Source organism: Monodon monoceros, unplaced genomic scaffold, assembly GCF_005190385.1.
Source record: "Monodon monoceros isolate NGI ecotype Baffin Bay Population unplaced genomic scaffold, NGI_Narwhal_1 Super_Scaffold_2, whole genome shotgun sequence".
Classification (NCBI taxonomy): domain Eukaryota; kingdom Metazoa; phylum Chordata; class Mammalia; order Artiodactyla; family Monodontidae; genus Monodon; species Monodon monoceros.
The window spans coordinates 55,678,008-55,686,267 of NW_021703776.1; the positions used below are offsets into that span (position 1 = coordinate 55,678,008).

An 8,260-nucleotide genomic window follows, 5' to 3' on the forward strand; every position below is an offset into this window, starting at 1 on the left:
AAATTACCTGATTCAAGGTAAGGACTTTAATCATAATGTTGGATTCACTCAGATGACTGGCAAAAATTTATGATATCCAAATTGAACACAAGACACTTGCACCTTCCTACTATATTAGGCCCAGCATTCATACCTTCACTTATTCCCATTAAGCATTTATTGAAAGCTTCCTTTGAGTTAGCACCATGCTCTAAAGATAAGAAATCTTGCATTAGGACTTAATAAAGAGTAAGGCAGTATCCATAGACAGCTGGGGAGATGAGACAGGCAGACATACACAAGAATTAAGGAGCATTGCAAACATGTAATGGGCCAAAGAGAATTCTACAAATCAGTCCGGCACCATGGAACACCAATAAGAGGGAGCTCCATGGGGACTGAAAGATGGGCTACAACTGTGTCTTGAAGGACTTTAGCGAAGAGGAGGGAAGGACATAATAAGGTAAAGAGAGAAGCCTACATCAAAAATAGAATTCTCTGGGCTTCCCTGGTGGCGCAGTGGTTGAGAGTCTGCCTGCCGATGCAGGGGACACAGGTTCGTGCCCCGGTCCGGGAAGATCCCACATGCCGCGGAGAGGCTGAGCCCGTGGGCCATGGCCGCTGAGCCTGCGCGTCCAGAGCCTGTGCTCTGCAATGGGACGGGCCATGGCAGTGAGAGGCCCGCGTACTGCAAAAAAAAAAAAGAATTCTCTACCTACCAAAATGGTACTGATACTTAGAGTTTTCAAGTGTTATCAATATCTTCTTACACAGTGGTTCTCAACATGTAAGAATCACCCGCATCAGAATCATGTGGGGGCAGGGAAGGGTGGTGGCATATAACAAAAAAATATATTGTTCTTTGTCCCTGGTTCTTGGCACAGAGATACTAAAGAATGTTGAATTTTCTGAGTGCTATCATGTTTGATATTCATAACAAACCCCTTTTGAACCATACTTGAGTGTGTGCTGGCAACACAACTCTTGGTGGGCCCTGAGTTTCTGGGGAGGGGCTGGCCACAACAGAAAGACTAAACGTGTTTAGAGGACTGGAACTTGCAGTGCCACCCTTGACACCCTGGAAAGGAGAGGGGCTGTAGATCAAGTTCAATCACATACAGCCAATGATTTAATCGATTGTGCCCACTGACGAAGCCTGGATAAGAACTCTTGAATAATGAGGTTCTGGGAGCTTCTAGATTTGTGAACATTTCATGTGCTGAGAGGGTGGCACACCCAGAGAGGGCACAGAAGCTCTGCACCCCCTACTTCCTACTTCCTCTATAGATCTATTTGTCAGATCCTGAGCTGTGTCATTTACAATAAAGCAGCGCAGTCGACCCTCCATAACCTCACGTTTCGCATCAGCAGATTCGACCTGCTACTAATTGAAGGTCAGTGGTTGGTTGAATCTGCAGATGCGAAACCCCGCACATAGGGAAGGCTTACTGTAGTCACTGCCCCGCGCCATTTTATGTCGGGGGCCTGCACGGGCCTGCACGTCGGTGGCTTTTGGTACCTGTGGGGTCTCCTGAAACCAGTCTTCTGAGAGTACTGAAGGACGACTGGAATTGTAAGTATAGGGCTTTCCAGAGTTTTATGAGTCATTTCAGTGAATTATCGAAAATGGCGGGGGAGAGGGGGTTGGTATGAGAACCTTTGAATTTGTAGCCGAATCGTACAGAAGTGTGGGGGGCCTGGAGACCTGGACTCCCAGGCGGCATCTGAAGTGAGGGCGTCTTGTGAGACCGATTCCTTAAACTTGTGGAGTCTGACGCTAAGGGCAGGTAATTTACGCAGAATAGGAGGATCCTGTCCGAGAGCCCGTGTTGAAAAACGGTATAGGGGTATTTATTCAAATTCTAATTCCTAGGCCCAGAGTACTATCGACGAAAATTTCAATCTAAGAGAGGAATGAGAAGTTTTATTCGCACCAAATTGAGGATTAGAACCTGGGAACAGCCTCTTAGAAATCTTGGAGAACTGTTCTGCTCATTTGAGGTCAAAGCACAGTTTTATAGGTTTTTGAGACAGAGGGCTGTGGATGTAGATAGTTTGTACAGTCCAGATCTGCAGGTACCAAGTGATGGGTGGTCATGACCTCTTGCAAGATTAAGAAGGAATGTTATCTTTAAGGAGCTGCCTTGCTGGTGGTAGGAGAATGTTCTTTATGGTTGAGAAGGTGTTTCTGCCAGTGGGAGGTTTGGTCGATACTTAATGCAGATACACAATGCACAGCAGAGGGGGGAGAGAAAGCCAAAGAGCGGAGAAAACTTTTTTTTTTTTTTTTTCGGTACGCGGGGCTCTCACTGTTGTGGCCTCTCCCGTTGTGGAGCACAGGCTCCGGACGTGCAGGCTCAGCGGCCATGGCTCACGGGCCCAACCGCTCCGCGGCATGTGGGATCTTCCCGGACCGGGGCACGAACCCGTGTCCCCTGCATCGGCAGGCAGACTCTCAACCACTGCGCCACCAGGGAAGCCCGGAGAAAACTTTTTATGTTTAAATTTTCCTTGACTTGGCTCAGAGTACGAATTTTTATTTCATCAGTGCGAACTGCTTAATCAGACTGTGGGTGGAGCAGGGGAAGCCCTCGGGGTGATGGTGAGGCACGCCAGCCTTTGAGAAGCGCTATCACAACTTCTGCTTTGGCAACCTCCATATCAAACCCAGAGTTCATTTTGCCAGAGACACTAGTCTCTGGACTCTGGCAATTAACCAGCTTGCCCAGTGTACTGCCTTGCTGGAATTGGAGAGGCTGAACAATGGACACTTTGGGAGTTTGGGCCCTGCCATTTCAAGAATCACCTTGCTCAGGGTGCCCACGTGGCCCACTTATATAATACATGACTCCTTTGGGGGTGGGGGGTGGTTGTGAACCCAACAGGAAGAGAGGTGGGTTCCTCAATTTAGTCCCTTTCCCAAATCCTCTCTGGGCTAGGAAGCAGCCCTGAGATTGCAGAACTTCCATATCTCTAAAGTGGGGGCTTGTGTCTGGAGCCTTAAAGTGGCTTCCCCTCCCAGAAGGAATGCCCAGGGGTGAATCTGCCGTGTGGGAGCCCATGAATGCAGACCCTCATCTCCATGTGGCAGGAAAGGATTTCCTTGGGCCCAGGAGTCAGGGGGACACCAAGACATTCCTATCCCTGGTCAACATCATCTACGTGGATGCATGTTTTTAATACAGTAAAAAATAAAAATAAAAGCAAAATACTCAACAAAAAAATCAACTGCAATCCCACCACACCATGATGACCAGTTGGTACTGTATATCTCCTTCCTGTCTTTCAGTACACATTTTAAAGACATGGCTGAGTTCTGTATTCATGTTTATGATTGGCTTCCAGGGCAGTAAATAGAAAAGCACAAAGTTTCTTCCTCAGGTTTCCTCATGGAAGAATATGCTGTGTTCAGTATCCAACAGCTTTGTTCCTTCTGCCATGGAAAACTCACTCTCTCGAGGAAGGCTTTTTTTGATTTTTATTTGCCTCTTAATCTTTTTACTACCACAGTAATACCTATTCATTTTTTATTAAAAATCCAAACAATATAAAAATGTATAAAGTCTCTCCCTATCCCATGTTTGATGTGTATGGTTCCAGACTCTTTCTTTTTCATAGTAAAACACATATGATCTATACCTACATTGTTTTTAATCTGCAAAAATGGAATAATAATGTAGATTCTGTCTGATGACTTGCTTTTTTAAACTACCAATATATTGTGGATACCATAGATGTTTTTAGTGAGAAAAAGAGAAAGCAGAAATAAAAACTGGGCTAGAAAGTGAAAACAGCCTCTTTAATCTAGATGCCAGGAAGAAAGTATGTACTGGGTTTGCTATGCTAATTGAAACCACAACCCAAGACTATTATATATTTTGTCCTAAGTATGGGATTGAGAAATGTAAGTACATGGATTGCCATTTCTTAAAGCACCCAGAACAAATAATAAATATATGGAAAAGGGCCTAAGAAAAGGTTCACATAAGTCTTTTTTTTTTTCGTGGTACGCAGGCCTCTCACTGTTGTGGCCTCTCCTGTTGCGGAGCACAGGCTCCGGACGCGCAGGCTCAGCGGCCATGGCTCACGGGCCCAGCCGCTCCGCGGCATGTGGGATCTTCCCGGACCGGGGCACGAACCCGTGTCCCCTGCATCGGCAGGCGGACTCAACCACTGCGCCACCCGGGAAGCCCCACATAAGTCTTAATCACATACTGTGCTTCAGTATGGCATCAACCTGAAATTTAACTTTCTTTTAAATAGACAATACTGCTAGAAAACAGTGAACCTCCAAAAATACAGATATACATTTTCCTTTTAAAAAATACAAAAGCAGTCAGTTAGTTCTACAGATATGTATTGAGTGTCTATGTGCCAGGCACCGTGATAGGAGATGGGATATATGAGTGAATAACAGCCAAAGATGGTCTCCCCCACTCCTCAAGATCAGGGGAGTGGTGGTGTTGGGACAGACAGCTAACTGTGAGCATACTCAACAGGTAAATGACCTAGTATGTTAAAAGATAATATGTGTGATGGGAGGAAAAAAGAGCAGCGTAAAAGGTATTGCAAGTTGGTGCAGAGAGGTGGGGCAGACTGGAGTATTAAAAGGGGTCATTGGAAGAGGCTTCGTTGAAAGATACTCTTATGAGAAGATGATGTGTAAGCAAAACCCTGAAGAAGTTGAAGGAGTGGGCCAAGCAGATAACTGGGGGAGCGGAAGCTGCCTGGTGTTTGTTTGTTACAGGTTGAATTGTGTCATCCTCTCCACCCCCCACCCCTTCCACAAAAAAAAAGATCTGTTGTGACCTATTTGGAAATAGGGTCTTTGCTAATGTAATCAAGTTAAGATGAAGTCATTAGGATGTGCTCTAATGCAATGACTGATGCCTTTATAAGAAGAGGGAAATTTGGACACACGCTCAAGGAGAACACCATGTGGAGACACACAGACATGGAGGGAAGATGGCCACGTGAAGATGGAGGCTGAGATTGAAGTGATGCTGCCACAGCCAAGGGACGTCTGGGCCACCAGAAGCTGAAAGAGGCAAAGGAAGAATCCTCCCCTAGAGGTTTCGGAGGGAGCATGGTCCTACTAACACCTTGATTTAGGACCTTTGGCCTCTGGTCGGGGAAGCAAGTGGAAGGGTCATTCAGAACCCAGTCAGTCTAGAGAAGGACTTGGATTTTCTTCTAGTGAAATGGGATTGTGGACAAAGGAGTGGCAAGATCTGACCTGTGTTTTCAGAGGTCTGTGTTGCCACTGTACCCAGAATAGACTGGGTGGCCACAAGGAGACACGTTAGGAGGGTTTTGCAGTGATCTTGGTAAAAGGGTCTGTGGTCACAGTGAAAGGGACAGGAAATGGCCAGACTCCCCAGTTACTTTGAGGATAGGATTTCCTGATGGGTTGAATATGGGGTGTGAGAGGAAAAGAAGGCCAAGAATGAATGACATTTCCTGAGAATGACATAATAAGGACAGTAGCTCATCTGGGCCGACTTGGCACTGTTATCACTCAGGCAGCACCAAAAACCAAACCAACCAACAAACAAAAGACTACAGACACTGAAGAAGTAATTACCATTGTTTACACTGCCCAAGTGAAGCTTTGAGCAACTTTAGACCTAACCCTAGGAAACCTGATTGGGCATAAGGGTGCTAATTTTTAAATAATTCTGATTTATTGAGAACTCATTGAAAAACCACCTTTTTTGGTACTTTTCATTTTTTCTGGAAAACAAAAGTGCAAATACATTGTTGTCCTTATATCTTTTCATGCCTTGATGAGGAAAATTCATCTCAAATGTACATGGTGACTTCTCTGAATTTAACAGAGAATGGTGAAATCTTTTCTGTCATTTTATGACGATGCTAATGAGGAAGTAAATCCAGATGTGCATGATTCAGTTAAGCTATAGGGCACCTGAATTCAGGAAACGGCTATGAGCCCCTCCTGCTGCTGCTGGGAAAGGTTTGGAGGGTACAGAGATAAGCAGGACGTGCCCCCATTTGGGGGAGGGAAGGTGGAGAAGTAAATGCACAGAAACATGCAAGCAGGATGTATGAAGTATAAATAAAAATTGTGGTGGCCCCAGAGGAAGAAGTAATTCATTTTGAATTGAGATTTTTGGTTATGTTACATATTGGAGATGATATTTAAACTAGGTCTGAGAGTATGAGGTGCCTCGAGAGAGGCAAAGAATGGGGGAAGAGTATGCCAGGCTTTGGGGACACCTTGAGCAAAGGCAAAGAGGCTTGAGAATAAATTAAGTGTTTGAGGATGATCAGAGATCTGAACGGAAAGTAAGTGAAAGGATGTGGTGGGGGAAGAGGCATGAGATGCGCCATACATGGTGGACAGTGGTCTACCTGCTGGTGCCCTTTCTCGGAAGCTAACTCATGGGCTGGCCAGCAACCAATCAGGTGCTTGGTCCTGTGGTCTTGAACTAAGAGACTCAGAAGCTACAGCCTAGAGATGCTGGCATTGATCTTTGACATGTCATGTGGCGTCAGAGCAGCCACGGCAAGCCAATAGTGGAGAGGGAGAGAGATAATGAAAGAAGGAAAAAAAGAAGCAGATATGAAAGATGCCAGGGTGGCCCTCATATAGACAAGTTGTCTGACCATTTTCCAATGCCTAGGAGGCCCACTTGTACTTCCTGCAGCTAGGTTTGATGCGATTGTCCTATGTTTTTGTAATGATCCTTTTTTCACCTGAGATCATTTGAATGAGCTTTTGCTTCTTGCTACCAAATAATCCTTAAGACAGGCATTGTAAGGATACTGAAGTGAGAAGAGGGGCATTGAATGCTGCACTTCAGAGTAAAGATTTCGTTTCTGTAAAATTCTCCCCATGCCTCTTCACAGTAGAAATCAGGGTGCCACCACCCATCCAGCCCCTTCCCCAAGTCCTCTCCACATCTGTTCCTTGCCTTGTCTCTCACAGTAAGTGCTGTAGTTTCAGAAACTATGTCTGTAAGCTGAGCAACTCACCTGTTGGGCCTTGGAACCAATCAGACAAGTTTCTCCCAACATGAAAGTAACACGATTGGCCCTTATGGGCATTGGCAACCCACAATGCTACTATACCACTTCACCCCTTTAATAATATATGGCCTCACCTTAATCACCCCAAATCATATGCCTTCCCAGTTTTTTTTCCCTCTCTTTAGATCAAAGCCTTCTAAATTTGCATGGCTTATCCTATCATCCAAAGTACCCACTTTAGATTTATACCTGTGAACTTGACATCCACAAGCTATTAGAATAAAAACCACTTGTAAGCAAAGATTTACAAGCAACAAGAAGATACATGTTGCATTTTTCTCTCAATGCATATATTATACTTATATTCTAATTTAAAATTAAGCCTTTCCATGATTAATTTTTTCTGTAACATGCTCATTGAAACAAATCAGTCATCACAAAAGTGGTTTATAAGAAAATGAATAAACTTCTTTCCAGCTCTGCTCCCACAGCAACCACAAGAGAAAATCAGAGTTAAAGACTGGTGTGTATCTTTTCGTCACTAGGTTCACACAAACATATATTCACAATGTGGGATTTGCACCTTAAAAAAACCAATAGCGTCATATCATACAAAGCACTCTGCAAACTTTTTTTTCTCATAACAACATTCTAAACATCTTCCCGGGCAATATACATAGATCAAACTTGTCTTCTTAATAGTTGTGTAATATTGCATTGCATGGATGAATCATAATTTATTCAGCTGTTCTCTATCAATAGACGTTGATATTTCATTTTCATATTTTTGCTATCTTTCATACATCTATTCTTATTTACTGGGACATTTTATGTCTGTAGAATAGATTCAGAGTAATATGCTTTTTAAATAAAAATATGTTGCCGTTAAAGATTTATGACCACTGTAAAGTAAATTACTCATTTTTATCTTCTAGAAATAACTTCATTACATCTTTAAGCCTCATACTATATCATAGAGATTGGTAGCTAGGAGAAACTCACTTTTTTTCCTCGTTTTTTTTTTTTTTTTAACATCTTTATTGGAGTATAATTGCTTTACAATGGTGTGTTAGTTTCTGCTTTATAACCAAGTGAATCAGCTATACATATACAAATATCCCCATATCTCCTCCCTCTTGGGTCTCCCTCCCACCCTCCCTACCCCACCCCTCTAGGTGGTCACAAAGCACTGAGCTGATCTCCCTGTGCTATGTGGCTGCTTCTGACTAGCTACCTATTTTACATTTGGTAGTGTATATATGTCCATGCCACTCTCTCACTTCGTCCCAGC

At 43.8% G+C, this 8,260-nt stretch overlaps 1 long non-coding RNA gene across 1 annotated transcript in view; it reads left to right on the forward strand.

Moving 5' to 3' along the window:
• Positions 1–1,455: 1,455 nt before the first annotated feature.
• The window catches only part of LOC114901978, a 46,169-nt gene continuing 39,364 nt past the window's right edge, over positions 1,456–8,260 (forward strand). Inside the window, exon 1 of the long non-coding RNA XR_003795332.1 lies at positions 1,456–1,552. This is a non-coding gene — a long non-coding RNA (uncharacterized LOC114901978). The remainder of the gene's footprint in view (positions 1,553–8,260) is intronic.